This window comes from Nomascus leucogenys, chromosome 25 (assembly GCF_006542625.1).
Source record: "Nomascus leucogenys isolate Asia chromosome 25, Asia_NLE_v1, whole genome shotgun sequence".
NCBI lineage: Eukaryota > Metazoa > Chordata > Mammalia > Primates > Hylobatidae > Nomascus > Nomascus leucogenys.
This window is the reverse complement of record NC_044405.1, coordinates 7,663,600-7,690,428: the sequence shown is the minus strand read 5'-3', so window position 1 is coordinate 7,690,428 and position 26,829 is coordinate 7,663,600.

The following is a 26,829-nucleotide window of genomic DNA, read 5'->3' as shown; positions in this document are numbered from 1 at the left end:
GATTTTACTTGTTACACTTTAAATTCAATGTTATGTCTGTGCCACTCATGGGGAATGTTGCTGTCAACAAGTTTAAGTTGCATCTCTGCTTTTTATACCTCACAAATACCTTCAATCTGTCCTCAAGATTTTCAGGGTGCTTAGCTATGTACCATTTCCATCCATGCCTTACTTTTACCGAGACACTCCTATCTTAAGCACTGAGTTCAAATTGACCAAGAGACTTCCATCCTCTACTTTCATGTTTTATTTTTTCTGTATTAATTGTTTCATTCTTTTCATAAAATGTTTAATTTTCACCTATGGATTTTTTTTTCTGTTATTGCACTGGACTGATTCCTTGGAGGAATATGGAAATTTCGATATATAGTTATTTTTCTAGGAATCTTTAGACAATTTACCCTTTTTTAGGCTCTGGTGTTACTGATGGTATATCTGATACCAATTTGATTATCACCACTATTTATAGGTCTTTGATTTACTTTCTGAATACCATCACCTCTTTTTTCAGTCTTAAGTAGTTGAAAATTTCACAACGTTATCATGACTAGGGCTTTTTGTTGTTGTTCCAGTAATTGTTTTAAATAATTAATAGGCTATCTCAATTCAAGGCATAAGTTCTTATTAAGCAATGGAAAAAAATCTCTATTTATTCTTCCCTCGTCTATTTTTCCCTCCTCTATTTTCTAATTATCTGTTTTAGTAACTCTTTTATGTCTGGCATGGAGTCTTCTTATTTTATCCCTATGTTTTTTTCTCTTTTATGGCCTATTCCCCATCTCTTTGTTGTTCTGTTTTGTTTTTGTTTCTGAAACTAGATTTTCTTGGCTATCTCTCCCAACTTTCTTTTATTGTTGGTTTTAGTGAAGTCAAAGTGGCCTTTATTGCTATAGTTCATTGCTTCATGTTAAACAGTTCCTATTCTGGTTCATGGATGCATTATCTTCAAGCTTTCTCAGGATGTAATTAAGCTTTTTTTGTTTGTTTGTTTCTCAATTTTTTCTAATAACACTAAGGTAAATTATCCCATCTTTGTTCTTTCTAGGTTTTTTTTAAATCACCTCTTAAAATATGCATATGTTTTGTTGCCAACTTATTTTTAAAAATTAAATTAGAGATGTGTTTGTCAGTGCTGTTTTGGTGGCAGATTTGATGAATGGGTGGACACCTAGCTATTTTACTGATGGAGCTTCTTATCTTCTGGAAGGTTGAGGTGAGAAATAAAGGAGATCAATTCCCCATTTATAATTTTCCCATTGATTCCTATGGTTTGGGACTCACTTCTCACTATTGCCATACCTGCTACCTGCTTTCACTTCAAAAATAATTTCCCTGGGATTTCACCAGTAGAATTATTGCCCTGTCCCAAACAGAATTTCCCATTCCCCAAATATTCAGACTATGGCTTCATTTTTTCCGGCAGTCAGTTGACATTCTTCTGCCCTCTCTTAATTCCATTGATTTGTTTAAAAATATCCCACGTGTTTACAATCTCTATTCCATATGGTGATTTTATAGCTATATTTTACTTATTCCTTTGCTATAATATCATTCTCAACTTCAGAAGAAACTATAAATCCATGTTTTCAGTGCAATACCCTGACTTAACCCTTTTAAGATTTAGAAGTAAGTGAAACACTGGACAGTGATTTTATTTGGACCCAAGAATTCCATAATTTGATACTCTGGAGGATTCTCACTGAAAACTGGGAGCTGATCCCAAACACCTGGAAAGGTTCCACAACATGTACAGCTTCTCCCATCCTCCCATGCCACTTGAGAGAGAGCACACCACAGTGTCCAGAGGGAAGACCCTGCGCAAGTATTAAATCAAAGTAAAATAAGACAGGACTTGCCCAGAGCCTCATATGACTTCTCAAACTTGGAAATCACTGATTACAAATGCTTCTTTCATCTTGTCTGCACAGACAAATCGTATCTAAATATATTTTGTCGTAGCCTCTTCTACAATCTCCATTATTTAGCTTGTTGACCTTTTTAAAGAGTTGTAATGTTCATGCAAAATGAAAGGAGCTCTGCTGAAAGGTGGGTGGTCAATAGTTCTGCTGCCTCTTTTACAATGTGGCCTAATCAGAGTCCTGTTGAAGAGTAAGCCTACTTGCTCCTTTTAGTTAACAGCCTTCATGATTAATCTGTCTTAAATCATGCTTCTCTTGCTTACATTTTAAAGTTGATAGCTTTTATTACTTGGGATCATCTTACTATGTGAGGATAAGCTTTTTCCTTATTCCATTTTCAGGATAAGCTTTAATTATTGATATAAGAGAATCATTTAAAATTGATTGTCGTCTTCTATTTCTAGCTGGTTTTACTACTAAGAAAGTGGTATTTGCAAACCACTTTTTAAAAATTCACAAATGATCCATAAATCCCCTGATTTAAGTATCTGTTATCAAAATGGCTGGGAAAGAGACTGTCTTGTCATGCATGTGGGAATTAACAAAAGGCAGAGCCAACAATAAGCTGGCTTCATAACATTCTTGAAACCCTAAAAAGGCCTTGTTGACAAGTTTGGAAATAACAAAACAGTGACTTGGACAATCGGGACTCATGCTATCCTGAAATGCTAAAATTTGAATGAGAAGCAAAATGAGAGGCCAAAAGCAGAGAAGAGGTCAGATATATAGGAAACGATGGAAAAGTGTGAATGTAGAATTTGGGTTACAGATGCCAAGCTTTTTTCCTCTCTCAGTATTTTATTAGGTATTTGACACTTTGATCAAATCGCAAGCATAGCCTAAACTCGAAAACTTTGATTTTTATATTTTATTTGCTCATCTTGTAAATAAACAATATTCTTTAAGGCCCATTTAATTATCTTTTTTCCATAGAATCTCCCATAATATACTATTCTATACTACTCAGAGTAGTATAAAATGTAAAATAAAATTTAGTATCTCCACACATTAGTTCTTTTTGTTTTATCTTTTTCCTTGCTTATTTGAAACTGAGCCATATTATTACAATTAAAAAAATGAATAAAGTTTTTAGTCTTTATTTGTTCTACAGAAAACATTCTTCATATAATCTTTTGTAAGTTAGCCTATATTCTGGCACTGTTGAAACATACACAAAAATGGGAAGATTAGCATAATTCACAGTAGATAAAATTCCATGTGCTCATGACCCCACTTCAGCAATTAGTTACATTTTGTCAATTTTTAAAAAATTTTTCTCTCCTTTCTCAGTTGATTGACTATATGAGTACAGTTGACCCTAGGACAACATGGAGGTTAAGAGTGCTGATCCCCCCACAGTCAAATATTTATGTATAACTTTGAATCCCCCAAAACTAAACTACGAATAGCTTGCTGTTGTCAAGAAGCTCTACTAATAAGATGTGCAGTTGATTAACCCGTGTTTTGTATGTGAAATATATACCATATTCTTACAATAAAGGAGGCTAGAGGAAAGAAAATATTAAGAAAATAATGAGAAAGGAAAATATATTTCATTAAGTGGAAGTAGGTTTTCATAAGTCTTCATCCTCATCATCTTCACATTGAGTAGGTTAAAGAGAAGAAAGAGGAATATGGGATGATCTTGCTGTATTTGGTTGGCGGAGGTGAAATAAAATTTGCATAAAAGTGGATCTGTGGAGTTCAAACTTGTGTTGTTTAAGGGTTGAGTGTATATAGTTTATAACTCTTAAATCCCAGTTCTGGTTATCATTAATCCCAGGGTGGACACCACATCTATCAACATTCATAAATTGTGCTTCTCTAAATTTCCCATCAGTAAAAACCTATGTAGGTTATTGGAATAGTACGTAAAAGGTGCCCATGTATTATATCCAATACTTACATAGTGTGGTTATGTACAAATTACTTAATCCAGCAAAACAAGGATGTAGACTGACATACCCCCAAATTAATCAATAAGCTAAACTGAGCTTGGCAGTAGGACATTAATTATTTGCCTTTCATAGTCTTCTAATTCCTGACGCTAATATTCCTATCACACTGCTTTCATTATTGATTCTTGTCTACTCTACACATTCACTGTCAAAATACTTCAACCTTGGAGTCGATGGCTATTACTCCAATCTCCACTTTATTAAACTAATATATTTTTTTTGGTTGTCATCCAGTAAGCTATAGTCAGACTAGTACTCCCCCTCTAGAAATACATACACAGGAATGTGACATCAAATTTATCCTAGCTTGTGATGGTTAATATTTGGTGTCAACTTGATTGGATTGAAGGGTGCAAAGTATTGTTTCTGGGTGTGTCTGTGAGGGTGTTGCCAAAGGAGATTAACATTTGAGCCAGTGGACTGGGAAAGGCAGACCCACTCTCAATCTGGGTGGGCACCATCTAATCAGTTGCCAGCACAGCCAGAATAAAAGCAGGCAGAAGAAGGTGGCAATAGTAGACTGGTTTAGTCTTCTGGCCTATATCTTTCTTCCATGCTCGATGCTTCCTGCCCTCAAACATCAGACTTCAAGTTCTTCAACTTAGGGACTTGGACTGGCTTCTTTGCTCTGCAGATTGCAGACAGCTTACTGTGGGAGCTCACCTTGTGATTGTGTGAGTAAGTACTCCTTAATAAACTCCACTTTATATATACATCTAACCTATTAGTTCTGTCCCTCTAGAGAACCCTGACTAATACATAAATTTCTTAGAAAATTGATGGAATTATTTAAGAATTTATTAAGATTATTTGTATAAAACATTTTATTATTGTAAAAATTGGTAAGAAAAAGTATTAGTGAGATTTAAATTTCAGCATCATTGGAAACTGAAAGCAAATACGCAGTGTGGAGGGCAGAAGTTTTGTGCCCATTTTTAACTGTCTAAAAAAAGATTATAATTTCACAAATTACATATAATCTAATTTTATTTTTATTATCATCTTGACCAAAAAAAAAAAAAAAATACTTATCTCAGTGTTCCAGCATCTTTGCTTAATCCCATCACTTTTTTCAATCCAACTGTGCTTACGTAAGCTACTTCGTCAACTGGACAAAAATAGTAATTGTATAAATATGTAAAAACCAAAGAAAATCCATACTTAAATGTTATCACCAAAAAGACTCCTAACTTTCTCAGAGAATTAATAAATGCTCAATAATTCATTTGTACTTATATTTTTTCAGTGAAATAATCACATTATTGTTAATCTAATTTATGTAAAGATTTAAGTACTTTGAATTTTAACGTTCTGGAAAAATAAAATTAAATAGGTTTATGCAAGTAAAAACTCACAGAATTTCTTTCTGGCTTGTATGATCTGTAATTTTGTAGCAACTATGTTCTTCTCTATAACTTTCCTTATTTTTGAAAGACCCATAGAAAAATTGGTGCAACAGAAAGGACAGTTTATCTTTATACCATTGTTTTCTCCTATTTCAGGTTATGTTTAATTTCTTCACACCACTCAAAACTCAGCTTCTGATTTCAAGAGTTCAACAACAGCCCTGAAGGATTCTGTCTGTTTTACAGCTATGTAAAATATGTTTAATCTTCAGATTCCTATAAGTTCCAGATGACGATGGAATATAAAACACACAGTTTACAGTTCTTTATTTATATATATATATTTTATTATACTTTAAGTTCTGGGGTACATGTGCACAACATGCAGGTTTGTTACATATGTATACATGTGCCATGTTGGTGTGTTGCACCCATTAACTCGTCATTTACATTAGGTATATCTCCTACTGCTATTCCTCCCCCCTCCCCCACCCCACAACATGCCCTGATGTGCGATGTTCCCCTTCCTGTGTCCAGGTGTTCTCATTGTTCAATTGCCACCTATGAGTGAGAACATGAGGTGTTTGTTTTTTTGTCCTTGTGATAGTTTGCTGAGAATGATGGCTTTCAGCTTCATCCACGTCCCTACAAAGGACATGAACTCATAATTTTTTATGGCTGCATAGTATTCCGTGGTGTATATGTGCCACATTTTCTTCATCCAGTCTATCATTGTTGGACATTTGGGTTGGCTCCAAGTCTTTGCTATTGTGAGTACCATCAAAGAGTGGGCGAAGGATATGAACAGACACTTCTCAAAAGAAGACATTTATGCAGCCAACAGACACATGAAAAAATGCTCATCATCACTGGCCATCAGAGAAATGCAAATCAAAACCACAATGAGGTATCATCTCACACCAGTTAGAATGGCGATCATTAAAAAGTCAGGAAACAACAGGTGCTGGAGAGGATGTGGAGAAATAGGAACACTTTTACACCATTGGTAGAACTGTAAACTAGTTCAACCATTGTGGAAGACAGTGTGGCGATTCTTCAGGGATCTAGAACTAGAAATACCATTTGACCCAGCCATCCCATTACTGGGTATATACCCAAAGGAATATAAATCATGCTGCTATAAAGACACATGCACATTTATGTTTATTGTGGCACTACTCACAATCGTTTATAGTTCTTAAGGGTGTTGATATCACAAAAATTATTGTTTTTCTTAATAACACCAAATATTTGTTACTGTGATATTTTATATTTTGAAATGGGCAGTATGGTTCTACAACAGAGAGTTTCCAAAAAAAAAATTATCTTTTGGTTTATTTTATTCCCAGAGGCAGCTTCTGAAAAGCCACTCTGCCCTAAGAAGGCAGCCTACATAATTGAAGACAAGTGATGTAAATAATTTGCCCTGTATAAGTAAAATGAAAACACAGCATGTTAACTATTTTTAGTTCCAATTACTAGGTAACACTGCTATTAAATTATTGAGTTCAAGGCTGCTGGAATAAGCTTAGAATTATATTTGGTATGCCATACCATTTTTAAAATGTGGAATCTAAATTATTTTTCTGTCAAGATTTAAGTTTAGTGATTGAATATGTACATGATCAATTTCTTGCTCTGATTGAACTTCCACTTTATGAGAACTATGTTATTGGATCAGATTTCTCCTAGAAATATCATGTAAGAATTTGAGACAAAATTAATAATCACCTCAATTTTTAACTTTTCCACAGAGCCATCCATCTCATCTATCCATGAAACACATTTTAACTTCAAAGGATATTCAAAGTTCAGAAAAGATATATGGATGTACAAAAAAGGCTGATAGGGGACATAATGGCATGCTGCATTAATGTAGCATTCTGAATTAAAGTAACTTCTTTCCTTTTCAATAATATCTTGACATATTCATGGTTCTTTAACAAAAACTTGGAAGGTGAGATGGATGAATTTAGATTTTGTATGATGCCTGGATAGTAAAACCATTGACCACAGGAATCATTTAGAAGCAAATTTCAGTGGTTATAGGTTTTTTTAATCAGTATTTAAGGAGAATATTTGTATAATAATATTACTACTCTCATCTATTTCTCTATCAGAGATGCATTAAAAAGACATTAAGACCATGGAGGAGAATAAGTTCTGAAGTTAAACATGAATGTGACTACTGGATGCATCAATACTAGCTTTTTATAAAATTTCTTAAGCATCTTTGAACCCACCTGTTAAAGGTGGAGTTAAAATATAGCTTAAATATATCTTGGACAATGGGGTAACTTTTCAGTATAATTTATGTTTCTCTTCTACCGAATCTTCATTTGATAAATGACAATTTTCAGTTACCAATAAAACTAATGTGATAATGATTTATTCAAAAATCAATTACAGAGTCCTACTGTGTATGTGGTCTTGAATTACATGTAAATACAATGTTATCCTAGACCTTGGCAGTCTCTATTGTGTTTGTGTCCCTGAAATAAAGTTGCATATAACCTGATCTTTGACATAAGAAACTCACAATGAAGCAGCTGTTAACATTTTATTATCAGATCATCTCTGGAATGAGATAACAAACAGAGCAAGGTGCTTTGGGAAGGAAATACTAGGTATCTTTTACTAGAAATTCTTATCTCATTATTTATATACAATATTATTACACAAAGATCTTCATTTTAATGATTTTGAAGAACAATATAATAGCTGTGTGTAAAAAGATGGTTTTCATAAAGTCTCTTCTTTAATTTATACATTTAAGAGGAGAGAGGGTTTGCTTATATTTTTCCATACATGATACTCATCAAATACTGATTGTCTGACTGACTGTCCTAATTGAAGAACTAAATGAGGATAGGTGCTTTTGATGAGGAATGGCTTCTGTCATATGCTTTTCTGGTTGTATATTCAGAGTTAATGAATTTCTGCAGTGTCTGTATCTGTTAGTCTTTTCATGACAAACACAGTAACTATATGCTGTGATTTGCGTGTGTCCCCCAGAATTTATGTGTTGGAAATTTGGTTCCTCATGTGGTGATATGGGAGGCAGTATCTTTAAGAGATGATTAGGTCATTAAGAGGGATTAATGCTGCTGTCACAGTACTGGATTAGTTACTGTGAGAGTAGGTTGTTATAAAGCAACGACATTCTTCATATTTTGCCACTTTCACACTCATGCCTTTGCCCTCTTTTCATGTGATAACTTGCACCTTTTTCTCACCAGATGCTGGTCCCATGTTCCTGGGCTTCTCAGTCTCCCCCAACAACTGTAAATAATAAATTTCTTTTCTTTATAAATTACCCAGTCTGTGGTACTTTGTTATAGTAAAGGAAAACAAGCTAAGGCATTATGTTAAATCTTGTAAAAAGAACCTCTTTCCTGTGATTAGAGTTCCTCTCATATGCATATAGAAATCCAATGTTGAAGCTATCATAATTCTACTGAACCATCAACTTCATCCCACCCAGGTAAGATTATGCCTTCTTGAATATAAGAGAAACTTCCCCAATCCCTTACCCAACCAAAAGGATGAACCTTCAAGAAAAATATCAAAAAGCCCTGCTTCAAATCAATAAATCTTTGGTGGTGGGTGAGTGGTGTTTTCAAATAATAAATACAATCATTCACTCTCTGTTCTTATTTTTTGAAGATAATTCTTTTTTTTTTCTTCTCATAAGGGCTGATTTAAACTTTCACAAATGTAACATCATATTGAATCACATCACATTGAATTTGTAATGAAAAAATGTGTTCCCCAGACCTCTTATGACCTCTGAAACTTGGAAACCAAGTTGGCAACTGAGGAAAAAACTATTTTTCCATCAAAAAATACGGCAACAAAAATATGACCATGTCCATTTTAATTACTTCTGCCGTTTTACTTGTCCCTCTTTCTAGTTATCTTTCTTTAGAATATTAATCAGTCTAATGAGAATAAATGATTTATTATTTTCAGAGAGGTATGTATTTTGAACACAGATCTTAGAGCCATGAGGGTCAGTGTTGTCAATCCCAGATTTTTCTGTTTAAAATGCATGCCTCATGGACTTACACTTATTAATGTTGTAATGTAGGTAAGAATCTTACCCAGTGCTCAGTACATACTAAATGGTGGGTAAATCCTACTTATTACTAATTATTCAACAATTTGCAGAAAAATGGAAAATTCAGTGTTCAAATTATCACCGATATGGGTGTTTTCTTTATAATATGATAAGATTATTTGAATTTTATGATATATATATACCATGAATTTAAGGTAAGTATAATATGGTTGCTTTAAGTTTTTCCTTTTCAATTACAATAATAAAAATCCCAACCTCCTTAGATCTATATACTTGAGATATTTAAAACACAATGTATATGCAAAACATCGTAATCTGGTTCCTCAAATCAACAAGGGACTATGAGTTTTATTTGTATGAGAGGTCTTGGACCTGTGCTGTTTTATTTACTACTTATCACTTCTGATGGCCACTCATTTGAATAGAGATCTAATCTGGCTCTGGGGGCAGAGAAGGTCTTGAGACAGGAAAACTACCCCTTTCTTTAGGAGATGGCCCATGGATCTTTGCTTTTATCAGCTCCTGCAAGTATCACTTGAAGGTAAAGATCAAGTTATTTACAAATTGCTTTAGATTGAAAGGCATTAGACGAGGCAAGGTGAAAATTAAGAGCTTGTGAATACATTGTAAGTGGAAATAATTTTTGGAAACGATTTCTCAGTACATATAATACCCAATTTCTAAAATGAACAAAAGTTTGAAATAAGCTTTAAATAAGATGTTGAAAAGATGTAAGTGTAGCTGCTTTAATCTTAATCAATGCAACTTGTGATGAGGTAATGAAGAGCAGGCAATCAGTCAGAACCCAATCTACCCAAATGAAATCTCAAACAACAACAGAGGATATTTTTTACTTTAGTTTGTGTTAAGAGAGATGGGCAATGTAAGTGCTATGCAGATTTAATGTGCTAATGAAATCAATTCATCAAGATGTAAATTATGGAGGAAATTAAAATAAGAAACTGTTCTGTACACAAAAGAGACTATATCCCAAGAGAATATCCAGCCTTGGTAAAGAACAACCCTAACGAATTTTAGATTAGATTTACAAAATATTATATATCACCTGTTTTTAAAGACTTTTTTTTCCTTTAGTTTCCTTAGTCAGTCCCTAGAATTTTTATTTAGGAAAGACCCTAGAAATAGAAATCTGGAATGCTCAGCCAACAAAAGATTTGTGAAGTTGTTTGCCCAGCCAATGTATTGTTGGTGCTTAGATCATTAGTCTACTACTTTGATTTTGGGTGCTCACTGAAGTATCTGGAGGCATTCAAGGGTGTGAACACAGATAATTTAAGGGAATTAATTTCTAATGTAAATAATTTCATCTTTTATGTTAAATATTTCCTAAGGGCCTTTGATGGAGCTTCAAGTTCTAATTTTCTTTCTTTTTTTTTTTTTTTTTTGAGACGGAGTCTCGCTCTGTCGCCCAGGCTGGAGTGCAGTGGCGTGATCTCGGCTCACTGCAAGCTCCATCTCCTGGGTTCATGCCATTCTCCTGCCTCAGCCTCCCAAGTAGCTGGAACTACAGGTGCCTGCCACCATGCCTGGCTAATTTTTTTTGTATTTTTTAGTAGAGACGGGGTTTCACCATGTTAGCCAGGATGGTCTCGGTCTCCTGACCTCGTGATCTGCCTGCCTCAGCCTCCCAAAGTGCTGGGATCACAGGTGTGAGCCACCGTGCCCGGCCCAAGTTCTAATTTTCTGCCATGTTATAATAAACCTCTCCCAATTTTTCAAAGTAAAATATCTGTCGCCCAGCACTAAACTAGCAGGGTGATTGCCCGAGAAAATTACAAAGATCCTAGGCATCACTAGTGAGAACAATCAAAATTTTTTTATAATGATTTTGAAAAAATAAAGAATTTTAATGACAGGATAAAAAATAAATACATTTGAAAATCAAATAATTCCAACTATCAGTTTTCAACAAAACTAAAGAAGTTACCTACTTGGACTGTTTGTTGACAGGCCACTTAAAAATAATATTTGCTGAAGAATTAGAATCAGACATTCACAAACACCTGAAAAGAGTTGAAAGAATTCAATGTCATTGCTAGAATAGCACACTTATCCTCATCTATTTGTTTATGTGGACAAGTTATTTCAATACCTACATCTATAAAGGTGAGTGTATTAGTCCATTTTCATATTACTGTTACAGACATGCCCAAGACTGGACAATTTACAAAAGAAAGAAGTTTATCAGACTTACAGTTCTATGTGGCTGAGGAAACCTCACAATCATGGCGGAAGTTGAAAGGCACATCTCATATGGTGGTAGACAAGAGAAGAGAGCTTATGCAGGGAAACTCCTCTGATTTTTAAAACCATCAGATCTGGTGAGAGTCATTCACTATCAAGAGAACAGTGCAGGAAAGACCCGCCCCCATAATTCAATCACCTCTCACCAGGTTCCTCCCATGATGTGTGGGAATTACAATTCAAGATGAGATTTGCTTGGGGGCACAGCCAAACCATATTATTCCACCATCGGCCTCTTCTAAATCTCATGTCCTCATATTTCAAAAACAAATCATGCCTTCCCAATAGTCCTCTATAGTCTTAACTCATTTCAGCATTAACTCAAAAGTCTACAGTCCAAGGTCTCTTCTGAGACAAGTCAAGTCCCTTCTGCCTATGAGCATGTAAAATCAAAAGCAAGTTAGTTACTTCCTAGATACAATGGGGGTATAGGCATTGGATAAATACAGCCATTCCAAATGGGAGAAATTGGCCAAAACAAAGGGGCTACAACCCCATGTAAGTCTGAAATCCAGCAGAGCAGTCAAATCTTAAAGCTCCAAAATGATATTTTGACTCAATGTCTTACATCTTGGTCATGTAGATGCAAGAGATTGCTTCCCGTGGTCTTAGGCAGCCTTGCTCCTGGCTGTTTTCATGGGCTTGTGTTGAGTGTCTGTGGCTTTTCCAGGCTCACAGTGCAAGCTGTCAGTGGATCTACAATTCTGGGGTGTGTAGAATGATGTCCCTCTTCTCACAGCTCCACTAGGTAGTGCCCCAGTAGGGACTCTCTATGGGGACTCCAAACCCATATTTCCCTTCCACGCTGCCCTAGCAGAGGTTCTACATGAGAGCCCTGCCCCTGCAGCAAACTTCTGCCTGGGCACCCAGTTGTTTCCATACATCCTCTGAAATGTAGGCAGAGGTTCCCAAACCCCAATTCTTCACTTCTGTGTACCAGCAGGGTCAACACCACATGGAAACTGCCAAGGCTTGGGGCTTGAATCCTCTGAAACCATAGCCCAAGCTCTATGTGTACCCCTTTCAGCCATGGCTGGAGTAGCTGGGATGTAGGGCACCAAGTCCTGTGCATAGCACTGGGACCCTGGGCCCAACCCACATAACCACTTTTTCCTCCTAGACCTCCAGGCCTGTGATGGGAGGGGCTAGTGAAGAGCTTTGAAATGCTTTGGAGACATTTTCCCTGTTGTCTTTGGGATTAACATTTGGCTCCTAGTTACTTATGCAAATTTCTGCAGCTGGCTGGAGTATCTCCTTAGGAAATGGGATCTTGTTTTCTAACGCATTGTCTGGCTGCATATTTTCTAAACTTTTATGCTGTGCTTCCCTTTTAAAACTGAATAGCTTCAACAGCGCCCAAGTCACCTCTTGAATGCTTTACTGCTTAGAAATTTATTCCACCAGATACCCTAAATCATCTCTCTCAAGTTCAAAGTTCCACAAATCTCTAGGGCAGAGGCAAAATGCTGCCAGTCTATTTGCTACAACATAACAAGAGTCACCTTTGCTCCAGTTCCTAAAAAGTTCCTCATTTTTATCTGTGACCACCTCAGCCTGGACTTTATTGCCCATATTTCTATCAGCATATTGGTCAAAGGCATTCAACCAGTCTCTAGGAGGTTCCAAACTTTCCCACATTTTCCTATCTTCTTCTGAGCCCTTCAAACTGTTCCAACCTCTGCTTCTTACCAGTTCCAAATGGGTTTCCACAATTTCAGGCATCTTTTCAGCAGTGCCCCACCCTACTGGTACCAATTTACTGTATTAGTCCATTTTCATGCCACTGATAAAGACATACTTGAGACTGTGCATTTTAAAAATAAAGAGGTTTACTGAACTTACAGTTCCACATGGCTAGGGAGACATCACAATTATGGCAGAAGGTGAAAGGTCCATCTGACATGGTGGCAGACAAGAGAAGAGAACTTGTGCAGGGAAATTCCCACTTTTAAAACCATCAGATCTTGTGAGACTCATTCATTATCATGAGAACAGTGCAGGAAAGACCTGCCCTGTAATTCAACCACCTCCTACTGGGTTCCTCCCATGACACATGGGAATTGTGGGAGTTACAATTCAAGATTAGATTTGAGTGAGCACACAGCCAAACCATGTCAATGACCCAAAAAATAATAAGAATAGAATGTATGGTACACTCTGTCCCATTCTAACAATAAATTAATCATTAATAGAAATTACATTCTCATAAAGAGCTATGTTTTCAAAAATCACTTTAATGTGTTAAAGTTGTTTATGAAAATATATGACAAATTTACATCATTTATAACAGTTAGGGACTAATAATTACTAGAAGAATAACTTACTCTTGATTTTTTTTATTTACAGATGCTTATGGTCACAAATAATAAATTATATCAAGAAAATATTTCTTTTTAAATATATATTACATTATAATGATAATTAAATAGTGATAGTTGAGTGAAATTGGTTTGAGGAGAAAAAGATAAAATTTCTGACTCTTAAACCAAACATTATTAATTTATTTTTAAAGGCAGGTAATTGTGGATATTACATAATTATTGTGCTTTGATCCCATTGGAAATATTTACAGATATGATGTAAGAGCATATGATGATGATAGACAGTTCCCTAGTAGTTCTCCATGAGCACCCCACCCTGGAGCAAATCTTAAAATGTCAATAGCCATGTTACACTAAGTATTAAGCTCCATGAAACTATCAAAACTTACAATAAAAATGGTAGATGTCTGCTTAAAAATGTATCTTGTATCCATAATTTATACACACTTACATAAATTAACAGTCAGATTAAATGTTGCTTTTGGTGGCTTGGATTGGCCTAGGTAAATTTGATGACTAGTAAACCTCCATACCCTACTGTAAATGAAAATTGTAAAACTGAAAGTTTCCACTTCCCTATTGTAAAGTAGAATTCCATTGACTCAGTATACTTATTTCCATTATATCATTCAGTAAAATGTTTAAAGGGTTAAAATTTTTATTCACACTTATAATAGGCTACCTATTTTTAAAAAATTCCATGGATTGTATCACTGAAACTCAATATAGCTCTGTGACAGAGATATAATAATCTCTTAGAGATAAATATGTTAACATTTTGAATGGATAATGGAATTTTCTGTGATCATTGACCTATTACACAAGGGGGGGAGTTGAGATTCAAATCCAAGTAGTCTGCCACCATGGATTGTGCTCTTAACCATTATTATTTTATGCCTTGATCTTTGTTAATTTCTGAGACAAGGACAATTTTTAAAAAGTGTGCCCATAAGTTGCTGGTTACTGTTACGTGTCAGTTTGACTCTGTCACAGGATGAGCATATAACTTATTAACAATTATTTCTGAGTGTTTCTATGAGGATGTTGCCAGCAAAGATGAACATGTTCATGTATGGACTGATTAAAACCGATGGACCTCCCCGATACAGTTGAATATTATCCAATCTTTTGAAGGCGTGAATAGAATTAAAAGGTAGAATAAGATCATTCTCTCTCTCTGCCTGTCTTTGAGCTTAGACATCAGTCTTTTCTTGCCTTTGGATTCAGACTTAGACTGGAACTTACACCGTCAGCTCTCCTGATTCTTAGACCTTTGGACTTGGACTGGAATGATATCACTGGCTCTCTTAGGCCTCCAGCTCAACAACTGCAGATCTTGAGAATTCTCAGCCTCCATCATCATGTGAACCAATTTCTTATAATAATGTTTCTCTGTCTCTCCACACACATATAAAAACACACAAATATATATATATAATACCTATATATATACATAGGTTCTTTCTCTTAGAGAATCCAGACTTAGTCAATTTTAATTGAACAAATGTCATTCTACTTAACAGTGATATAATAAAATTGGTTATACTGAAAGTCAAATTTGGTTACCCTTCCATTTTGCTACAATAATTTTTTATATGTTTAAGAAAAACTTAAACTACATAAATATTATGCTCAATACATTTGTACCTTGGTATACTAGAAAATATTTTATTTTCTAAATAATTTTACACTAAATATATACATCCTCATAAATATGAATATTTTCCCATATGATTACTGTAGATTACTTATATCTCTCTTAAATAGGGACAACATAGAAAAAAGTTTTGGAGCAAAAAATCTAGTGCAACTACACAAGTTAAATAAGAAGAAAAATGTATTTATTCTTTTTCTTAAATTTCTCTCAAGGATATTCAAAATAATTATTAAAATGAAGAAATTGTGTCAAATGCCTATGAAATGCTTGTTACATTTCAAAGTAATTTTTTATACAAAATTGTTTTCCAAAGACAAATGCCAGTAAATTAGATGTGTAAATTAAATAGCTTACATTTATTACTCATCTTGTTGATGAATAGTACATATTTAGAAAGTATTCATACAGACGTTAACAAGTTTCAAATATTAAAAATGATAACCATATAAAAAGAAAAATAACAGATGATCAAAATGTATGTGATTTTCAGTCTTCTGCTTAACTAAGTTACTAAGTCACAGAACTCTTCTCTTTTCTTTCATTATTGTTAGATATTTGAACACTTTTTTTAACAGATGGGGCTATTCAGAGTGCTAATTTAGGTCATATAACTCATGAAAGATGACTTACTTGGCAATTTTTAAGCCCAGAAAATATTAAACTCACAAATTCTGACATATAGTCTATAACTTCAGCTATCATCATAAAGAAATTAATAAACTTTTGTTAGATATATAAGTTTACAGTCAAAGAAAATGATTTCTAGATAATGATATTTGATGTGCTCAGAAATTATTGGCTGATTTGTCTCTGAAATACATTTCCAGATGCAATATATTCCTAGAAAGCAGTATATCACTGAGGAAGACCAATAGAAAGAAATTGCACTCTTATACTGTCATAACCTGATGTATAGGTTTATACACATATATACCCTCATGTGTGCATCCATATATACCCGTGTGCCCACATAAATATATAAAGGCTAATAGGTGACAAAGAGAGTGTTATAATTTTCTTAGAGAGCTGTAAAGAAAAATGCATTAAATCTAATCAGGAATATCATGAATAATTTTTTAGCAAAGGGCAGGTACTGCTTTTTGTACTTGCCCACATGGCCTGGCATCTCACTCTTCACCATATCCTATTAACCACCAAGCACAATGCAGAAGATTAATACTTAGATAACTCTCCTTCTCATTCCTGTTACCATTTACTAAATGAGCCTCTTAAGATCAGCTCAACTCTCCTAAAGTGAGAGTCTTCCTTTCACTCAAATGCTTCACTGCTACCAAATATCTTTCTAGCATAGATCTGATAACAACATTAAACTTTACATACTTAATTGACTTTTCAATATCTTTGACATCACATTTTATAATACTAACTACCTATGTAGGTGTGGAAAATTGATTTAAAGGAAGGAAGCAAAAGGAGGTTTAGAGAAACCAGTTAGTAAACCACTGCAGTAGTCTAGGCAGGAAGTGATACTAACATGAACCAGGAGAGACTGAAACATACAGAAAACAATTAACATATTCTAATGATATTTAATGAGTAAAATAAATAGGGTTTGGTAATGAATTAAATAGAGCAAGGAAGAGGACACTGGGAGAACTGTAGCTTTTCTGAACTTTATCATTGTAAAGTCATTGGTAACATTGGCTGTGAAAGACTGTTGGTAAAGTCTCATGGATTCACTTTTGGATAGGTTTAATTCAAGGTGCCTCTGGAAAAAATGTGGAGATGTGAAATGAACATTGGAACAAATGAGTGTGGATATTCAAAAATAAGTCAGGGCTGGGAGTCATAAGAGTAGAGAAAGAAAGGAAGCAGTTAATACAGAAAAATTACTTTGAAAATATTGCAAATTTAACAAGACTAAAGTTCCAAGCTTCAGGCAACATGAATATTTGATGTCTAGGTAGGTATGGATAAGGCAGGATGAGAGAAGTTCAAGAAACAGGAGGAAAACCAGGAGAATGTGCTATCAGAAAAGCAAAGTGAAAATACTTTTTCAAGAAGGACTTTAACGAGGATCAAATCTGGGACCTGATCTCCAATGTTAGTTTAACAATTGTGACAGTACATTCTACAGAGAGATGAGAATGTAATCCAGACTGAAAAAGATTGATAAAAAACAGTAGTAAGTATATATACCTTCTCAGGTGATTGACTCTGAAAAATGATTAGATAAAGAAGTTGAGAAAGAACAAGGCATATATAAGTTCCAATTATATAGAGCTGGTATACTAGTTTTCATGCTGCTGATAAAGACATACCTGAAACTGGGAACGAAAAGAGTTTTAATTGGACTTACAGTTCCACATTGCTGGGGAGTCCTCAGAATCATGGTGGGAGACAAAAGGCACTTCTTATATGATGGCAGCAAGAGAAAAATAAGGAAGAAGCAAAAGCGGAAACCCCTGATAAACCCATTAGATCTCATGAGACTTATTCACTATCATGAGAATGACACGGGAAAGACCGGTCCCCATGATTCAATTATGTCCCCCTGGGTCCATCCCACAGCATGTGGGAAATATGGGGGATACAATGCAAGTTAAGATTTCAGTGGGAACACAGCCAAAGCATATCATTCCATCCCTGGACCCTCCAGATCTCATGTCCTCACAGTTCACAACCAATCATGCCTTCCCAACATTCCCCCAAAGTCTTAACTCATTTCAGCATTAACTCAAAAGTTCAGAGTCCAAAGTCTCATCTGAGATGAGGCAAGTCTCTTCCACCTATGAGCCTGTAAAATCAAAAACAAACTAGTTACTTCCTAGAGACAATGGGGATACTGGTATTGAGTAAATACAGCCATTCCAAATGGGAAAAAATGGCCAAAACAAAGGAGTTAGAGGGCCCAAGCAAGTCTGAAATGCAGTGGCGCAGTCAAATTTTAAAGTTTCAAGATGATCTCCTTTGACTCCAGATCTCAAATCCAGGTCATGCTGATGCAAGAGGTGGGTTTCCATAGTCTCAGGCAGCTCCACCCCTGTGGCTTGGCAGGGTACAGCTCTCCTCCTGGCTGCTTTCATGGGCTGGTGTTGAGTGTCTGCGCCTTTTCCAAGCACACAGTGCAAGCTATTGGTGGATCTACCATTCTGGGGACTGGAGGACAGTGGCCCTCTTCTCACACATCCACTAGGCAGTGCCCTAGTAGGATTTCTGTGTTGGCTCCAACCCCACATTTTCCTTCTGCACTGCCCAGCAGAGGTTCTCCGTGAGCACCCTGCCCTGCAGCAAACTTGTGCCTGGACATCCAGGTGTTTCCGTACAACTTCTGAAATCTAGGTGGATGTTCCCAAACTTCAGTTCTTGATTTCTGTGCACCCACAGGCTCAACACCATGTGGAAGCTGCCAAGGCTTGGGGCTTCCACCCCCTGAGGCCACAGCATGAGGTCTACTTTGGCCCCATTCATCCATGGCTGGAGCAACTGGTACAGAGGGCGCCAGGTCCCTAGGCTGTACACAGCACAAGAACTGTGGGCCAGGCCCACAAAACCACTTTTTCCTCCTGGGCCTTCAGGCCTCTGATGGGAGAGGCTGCCATGAATATCTCTGACATGGGTTGGAGACATTTTTCCCATTGTCTTGGAGATTAACATTTGGGTCCTAGTTACTTATGCAAATTTCTGTAACCAGCTTGAATTTCCATTCAAAAAATGAGTTTTTCTTTTCTACTACATTGTCAGGGGCTGCAAATTTTCTGACCTTTTATGCTCTTTTTCCCTTTTAAAACTGAATACCTTCAACAGCATGCAAGTCACCTCTTGAATGCTTTGCTGCTTAGAAATTTCTTCCACCAGATACCCTAAATCATCTCACTCAAGTTTAAAGTTCCACAAATCTCTGGGGCAGGGGCAAAATCCTGCCAGTCTCTTTGCTAAAACATAACAAGAGTCATCTTTGCTCCAGTTCCTAACAAGTTCCTCATCTCCATATGAGACCACCTTAGCCTGGACCTTATTGTTCATATCACCATCAGTATTTTGGTCAAAGGCATTCAACCAGTCTCTAGGAGGTTCCAAACTTCCCCACATTTTCCTATCTTCTTCTGAGCCCTCCAAACTGTTAGAACCTCTGCCTGTTACCCAGTTGCAAAGCCTCTTGCACATTTTCAGGTGTCTTTTCAGCATCACACCACTCCTGGTACCAATTAACTGTATTAGTTCATTTTCATGCTGCTGATAAAGACATACCTGAAACTGGAAACAAAAAGAGTTTTAATTGTCCTTACAGTTTCACATGCCTGGGGAGGCCTCAGAATCATGGTAGGAGGTGAAAGGCACTTCTTACATGGTGGTGGCAAGAGAAAAATATGAAAGAAGCAAAAGCAGAAACCTCTGTTAAACCCATCAGATCTCTTGAGACTTATTTACTATTATGATAATAGCACAGGAAAGACCAGCCCCCCAGATTCAATTACCTCCCCCAGGTCCCTCCCACAACACGTGGGAATTCTGGCAGGTATAATTCCATTTGAGATTTCGGTGAGGGCACAGCCAAACCGTATCAGCTGGTTAGGATGGATAATTTGCTCAGGACCTGAAGATTAAAACTGAAATAAAATAAGCAATTAACAAGCTTTGGGCAGTAGGTCAAATTTCAATTTCTCTACTTTTTCCTTTTTAGTCCCAATCATTCATTAATTGAAGCTCATGGAATACATCTGCATGCCCCTACAATATGTAAGTGAGTTTGTAGCATTGATGAGTAAATGCAAATATTCCAAGGCAAATAGAACGTAGCAGAAAGCCACAGATTGGAAACATGTTGCCATCATTTAGGTGGAACTGTCGCCAGATGATGTTAAAACAGGTAAATAATTGATGTTATTTATTTGTTAATTACTAGTTGTTATACTTGTCTATTAATTACACACCTACATACACACAATATACACACACACATATATATACAAATATATGTATACACACACTCGTATATCTGCCTGCTTCTATAGCAATAAAATAGTAAAACAATGAAATTGATGCATAAGCACATTATGAAACAGGTTTCAGTAATGTCTGGCATTTATATTCAAACTTTCATTCTAAATGATTGGTATGTTCTTTACATAATGTATGCATAGCAGGTGCTTCAACCTCCAAAAAAGAAATTTCTCTGAAGTGGAAATAAAGTAATTGTTCTGCTTCAGCAACTGCAAAGATTTTTTTTAATGGGAGAAGAGTCATTTTTGCACCAAAATAGAAATATGAAAGGCAAGAAAATGTCAATCTTATCTTAATTATTGATAATGGACCTACAAGGTTAGTTCTCAAAGGCCTATAGTTGGCAAAAGTCATTTGCATTAACATTAAACAACAACAAAAAAGACACTCTGATTTGAATGTATACAAATACATAGAGTTAAATATTTAAAAAATCCAAGTAACTATCTAAATCACTAACTTATTATCCATGTATTAGTCTGTAGTATATTTTGCTGAAGCTGTAATTCTTAGTGAGAAAATAAAATAAAGTCAAAGCTCAGAATAATAATTTGAAATATTCAGTTATAGCTTGTTTTTATTTTAACTTAAATTATCACTTGATTATTGCATATGACATGATAGTGAAACGCACTTAGTTTTGTAAAGGATTATAGTTGGTTGATAATCTTGTATTTTAAAAGCAAAGGTCAATATTTCTTTCTATATCACTTAAAAGAAAGATGATAGAATTTTTCAAGAAAAAGAAATGTTTCAATTGATTTTACCAGTGAAATAATTCAGAAATCCTCACTGAAGCAGGTAAACAACATATTATTTGGGATTTAGGGGTTCAGATATTGCTATAATTATAATTACCAAAAAAAAAACCCAGGAGAAAGAGTTTTAAAGTAATTTAATGGGATGATTTTAAGAGTATATACACAATTCTGTAAATAAGAACAAAACAGATTCATTTTAACATAAAACTTGGTCTTTTTCTCTTTTTATGGCTTATAAAAGTGAGCAAATATAAATGAAAATAAGACAATCAACTTAGTTAATATTTATCTTAGAATAACAATAAAAATTAGATGAGGGCAACCCATTAATCCAACTTTGATTTGAAATGACAAAAAAAAACACACCAGGTGCAGTGGCTGATGCCTGTAATCTAGCATTTTGGGAGGCTGAGGAGGGCAGATGGCTTGAGGTCAGGAGTTCAAGAACAGCCTGGGCAACATGGTGAGACCCATTCTCTACAAAAACCACAAAAATTAACCAGGCATGGTGGTGCACACCTGTGGTTCCTGCTACCTGGGGGACTGGGAAGGCAGGAGGAACATTTGAGCCTAGGAGGTGGAGGATACAGTGAACTGAGATTGTGCCACTGCACTCCCATCTGGGTGACGAAGTAAGACCCTGTCTTAAAACAAAACAAAACAAAAACACAATAGCTTCTTCCACAAGATTTGCAAATTATAATAGAATAGGCATCCATAAAGGTAATGTGTAAATAAAATATATTCTTATTATTCACGGTGGTTATGTTTTATACTGTCAACACTAGTATAGTCAATACAGAATCATTGCTCTTAAGGAAAATACAGAGTTAGGTTGCTGCAAGACCCTGCTAACAATATTTTCATCAAACTTTTACATCACCTTGTGTTATGTGTGTTTATATTTAAAAGGGTCTTATTTAATATATCTTGCTAATTCATTAACATTGACTGCAAGACCAACAGCACTACAACACATGACTGAAGGAAACTTATGTTACACATTATTTTCTCCAGCACATTTTAGTCTTCTTGCACCTACGTATCCTAGACAGCACCTCAGCATTATACTTAGAGAACATTTTCAACAACAAAATCAAAAACAGAAAGCACAAAAAATGAAGAAAACATGCACAAAAAACGTGCACAAATTCAATACAAAAATGTATTCAGTGAGAGAGTGGTATGTTTGACCTTACCTGAAAATGTATAATTTGGACTGCTCAAGTTTTTTGCTGTTCTGGGCATTTCTGTGAATAATCATCAAAGCTCTGGAAGTATCAATTTGGGGGCTGCAAATAATTTTAGCAAACTGACAAATTTACAAATACTGAATCCACATATAATGAGGATCTACTGCTTCTCTTTTTACACTCCCAGTCCATGATAATAGAGCTCCAATGTACATGAGCAGATAGAATTTATGTTCTTGTCAAAAGCACTTGAAAGACCTCAAAATAGAAAAAAAAACACATAAGATGCATATTTGTTAAGACTAACTTCATCAGAGCTCTATCATTAAATACAAACATGAAAGACCATAGTTAACAACTAAAAATAAATAACACATCTGTAACCATTTTTTGATAGTTAAATTGGTGACGAGGGTTTTTTTGTTCTGATTTTGTTTTCTTATTGTGAGGGACAAATACCATTTAAAAGGAAATTTAGAGAAAAAGTATGGAAGCATTAATCTGAAATTTGCATTCTCAGACCAGAGAAATGGTCTATGGGTAAAATCAGTATATATTTTATGGAATCTGGGCTGCCATCTCTACCTGATTGACAATGGATATATTCGGTGAAGTTGGAGCACTGGGGTGAATACAAAATGATTTTAAACCTATTATTCCTAAAGTTTTCCTGTTCTAAATTTCCAACCACCAAAGTTACAATATCCCACAGCCTTCTGGGTGACTGTTTCTCAAGAACAAATGCTGATTAACTTAACAAGACACCTGTGTATATTTGTAGACCACTATTTTAAGAAGCTTCTTAAAGCATAGGCAATATTCTAAAATCAGTTTAAAAGTGATTTATATATTCTTATATGTGACTATAAAGCAAGTCAAGGATATTACTAAAATATGTGAGCAGAAACTTAGGGACCTAAAAATCATTTTTGTAGGTCTTTGTATGCTTTAATAAAACATTTACAAAATACAAAGACTCTTGAGAATGCAAAGGAAGATTTTAAGGGGCAAAAGTGAGTCCATTTGGAAACAACACTCAACACCACTCAACACCAAAAAGTGACTTAAAAAAAAAGAATATTTAAAATAAATTCAAAGACTATCATTATTAAAAATTCTCCCAACAAAGAAAAGTTCAGAACCAAATGGCTTCACTGCTGAATTCTACAAAATCTCTAATGATGAATTACTACAAATTCTTCTCAAACTCTTTCAAAAAATTGAACAGGAGGGAATTCTTCCTAACTCTTTCTATAAGGCCAGCTTAACCCTGATACCAAAACCAGATAAAGACACAACAAACAAAACTACAGGCCAAAATCCCTAAAAACCATAGACTCAGAAATCCTTAACAAAACACTAACAAACTGAATCCAGTGTACATTAGAAAAATGGTCACATGGCATTTATTTCAGGAATGAAATGATGGTTCAGCATACACAAATCAATAAATGTTATACATCACAACAACAGAATGAAAGAAAAAACATGATCATATCAATAAATGGAGAAAATCTTTGATAAAATTAAACATCTCTTCATTTTTTGGAGCGGGGAGTCAGTGTCTTTCTCTGTTGCCCAGGCTGAAGTGCGGTGGCATGATCTCGGCTCACTGCAGCCTCCATCTCCCAGGTTCCAGCGATTCTCCTGCCTCAGCCTCCCAGGTGGCTGAGATTACAGGCACACACCACATGCCCGGATAATTTTTTTTTTTTTTTGTATTTTTAGTAGAGATGGGGTTTCACCATGTTGGCCAGGCTAGTCTTGAACTTCTGACCTTAGGTGATCCACCCTCCTCGGCCTCCCAAAGTGCTAGAATTACAGAAGTGAGCCACAGCACCTGACCTTTTCATTTTAAAATTCTCGATAATTATATGTAAAAGAAAAGCATCTCAACATAATAAAGGCCATATGAGATAAAACCTCAGGTAACATCTTACTGAGTGAGAAAAATCCCAAAGCTTTTTTTTTCTAAGAACCAGAATAAGACAAGGATGCCCACTGTCACCAATCTTATTCAGCATGGTATTAGAAGACCTAGACAGAGCAATTAGCCAAGAAAAAGAAAGAAAGGGCATCCAAATTAAACAAAAGGAATTCAAATTCTCCCTCTTGCAGACAATATAATCTTTGTAGAAAAATCTAAAGATGCGATGAAAAACTCTTCAGACAAATAAAATCAGTAAAGTCGTAGTATACAAAATCAATATACAAATACTGTATATTGATAAAATGTTATATATTGATAAATACTAGTGTTTCTAAGCATGAAGAGCAAAGTGAATGGAAATGAAATAAGAAGGCAATGCCATTTATAAGACCTACAGAGGTTAAAAGACCTAGGATTAAATTTAACTAAGGAGGCAAAAGACCTCTACAATGAAAGCAAGAAGATACTGATGAAAGAAATTGAAGAGGATGCAAACGGATGGAAAGATATCTCATGCTCATGTTTTGGAAGAATTAGTATTGTTAAAATAATAATAATACATAAAGCAACCAACTTGCTCAATGCAAGCCCTATGATAGATATACTCCACAGAAATAGAAAAAATCTTAACTTTTGTAAAATTAAATTTTTTAAATTGTGTGAAATAATCAAATACACTATGTACCCATAAGCAATCCTGAACAAAAAGAACAAAGCTAGAGGCATCACAATACCAGACTTAGAATATACTACAAAGTTGTAGTAACCAAATCAGCATGATACTGGCAAGAAAATAGACATATAGACAAATTAAACAGAGTAGAGAACCTGGAAATTAATCCATGCATCAAATTCCAACTGGTTGTTGACAAAGTTGCCAAGAACACTCATTGGAGAAAGGACAATCTCTTTAATAAATGGTACTGGGTAAACTGGAAATTCAAATGCAAACCAAAAAAATCTGTAACTAGACCTTCCACCTCTCCCACTATAAAGAAATCAACCCCAAATAGATCAAAGATCTCAATATAAGACCCAGAACTACAAACCTACTAGAAGAAAACAAAAAGGAAATACTTCAGGATACTGGCCTTGGAAAATATTTTATGAATCAGACCTCAAAAGCACAGGCAACAAAAATATATATATATATATACAAATGTGATTACATTAAACTAAAAAGCTTCTGTACAGCAAAGGAAACAATCAACACAGTGAGAAGAAAAGCTACAGAATGAAAGAAAATATTAGCAAACTATTCATCCAACAGAAGATTAATATCCAGAATATATACAGAAGTGAAACATCTCAGTAGCAAAAAAAAAAAGCATTCCAAATAAAAATTGACAAATGATTTGAACAGATTTTTTTCAAAAGAGGACACACAAATGTCCATCAAATATATTTTAAAATACTCAACCTCACTAATCTTCTGGGAAATGCAGATAAATCCCACAATGAGGTATCATCTCAGTACAGTTAGGATGACTATTATCAGAAAGACAAAAAATAAAAAATGCTGGTGAATATGTGGAGAAAAAGCAACTTTTCTACATGGTTGGTGGGAAGGTACAGTAGTACAGTCACTACGGAGAACAGTATAGAGGTTCTCCACAAAACTACAAATAGGACTACCATATGATCCAGCAATCCCACTACTGTAGATTTATCCAAATAAAAAAAACCTCAGTACATCAAAGAGACATCTGCACCCATATGTTTATTACAGCACTATTCACACAGCCAAGATATGAAATTAGCCGAGGTGTCCAATAACAGGTAAATGGATAAAGAAGATTTGTTACATATACACAATGGAATACTACTGGGCAGTCATGAGAAAGAATGAAATCTTATAAGTTGTGGCAACATGAATCAAACTGGAGGACACTGTTAAGTTAAATAAGCCAAGAACAGAAAGTTAAACACTGCAATGTTCCCACTCACATGTGGAAGCTAAAAGAAGTTGACCTCACAGAAGTAAAAAGTAGAACAGAAAATACTAGACTGGGGAGGGCAGGAGGAAGGGGGATAGGAAGAGATTTATTAAAGGATTCAAATTACAGCTAGATAGGAGAAATAAATTCTAGTGTTCTATAGTGCTGTAGGATGACAATAGTTAACAATAATGTTCAGTTTCAAAGAGCTAGGAGGAGGATACTGAATGTTCCTAACACAAATAAATGATAAATATTTGAGATTATGAATGTGCTAATTACAGTGATCAGATCACTATACATTATATGGATGAAACATTACCATGTACTCAATAAATGTGTACAATATTATATGTCAATTAAAAATAAAATTAAAGGCTGGTCACAGTGGCTTATGCCTGTAATCCCAGCACTTTTGGAGGCCGAGGTGGGCGGATCACCTGAGGCCGGGATTCAAGACCAGCCTGACCAACACGGAGAAACCCCACCTCTACTA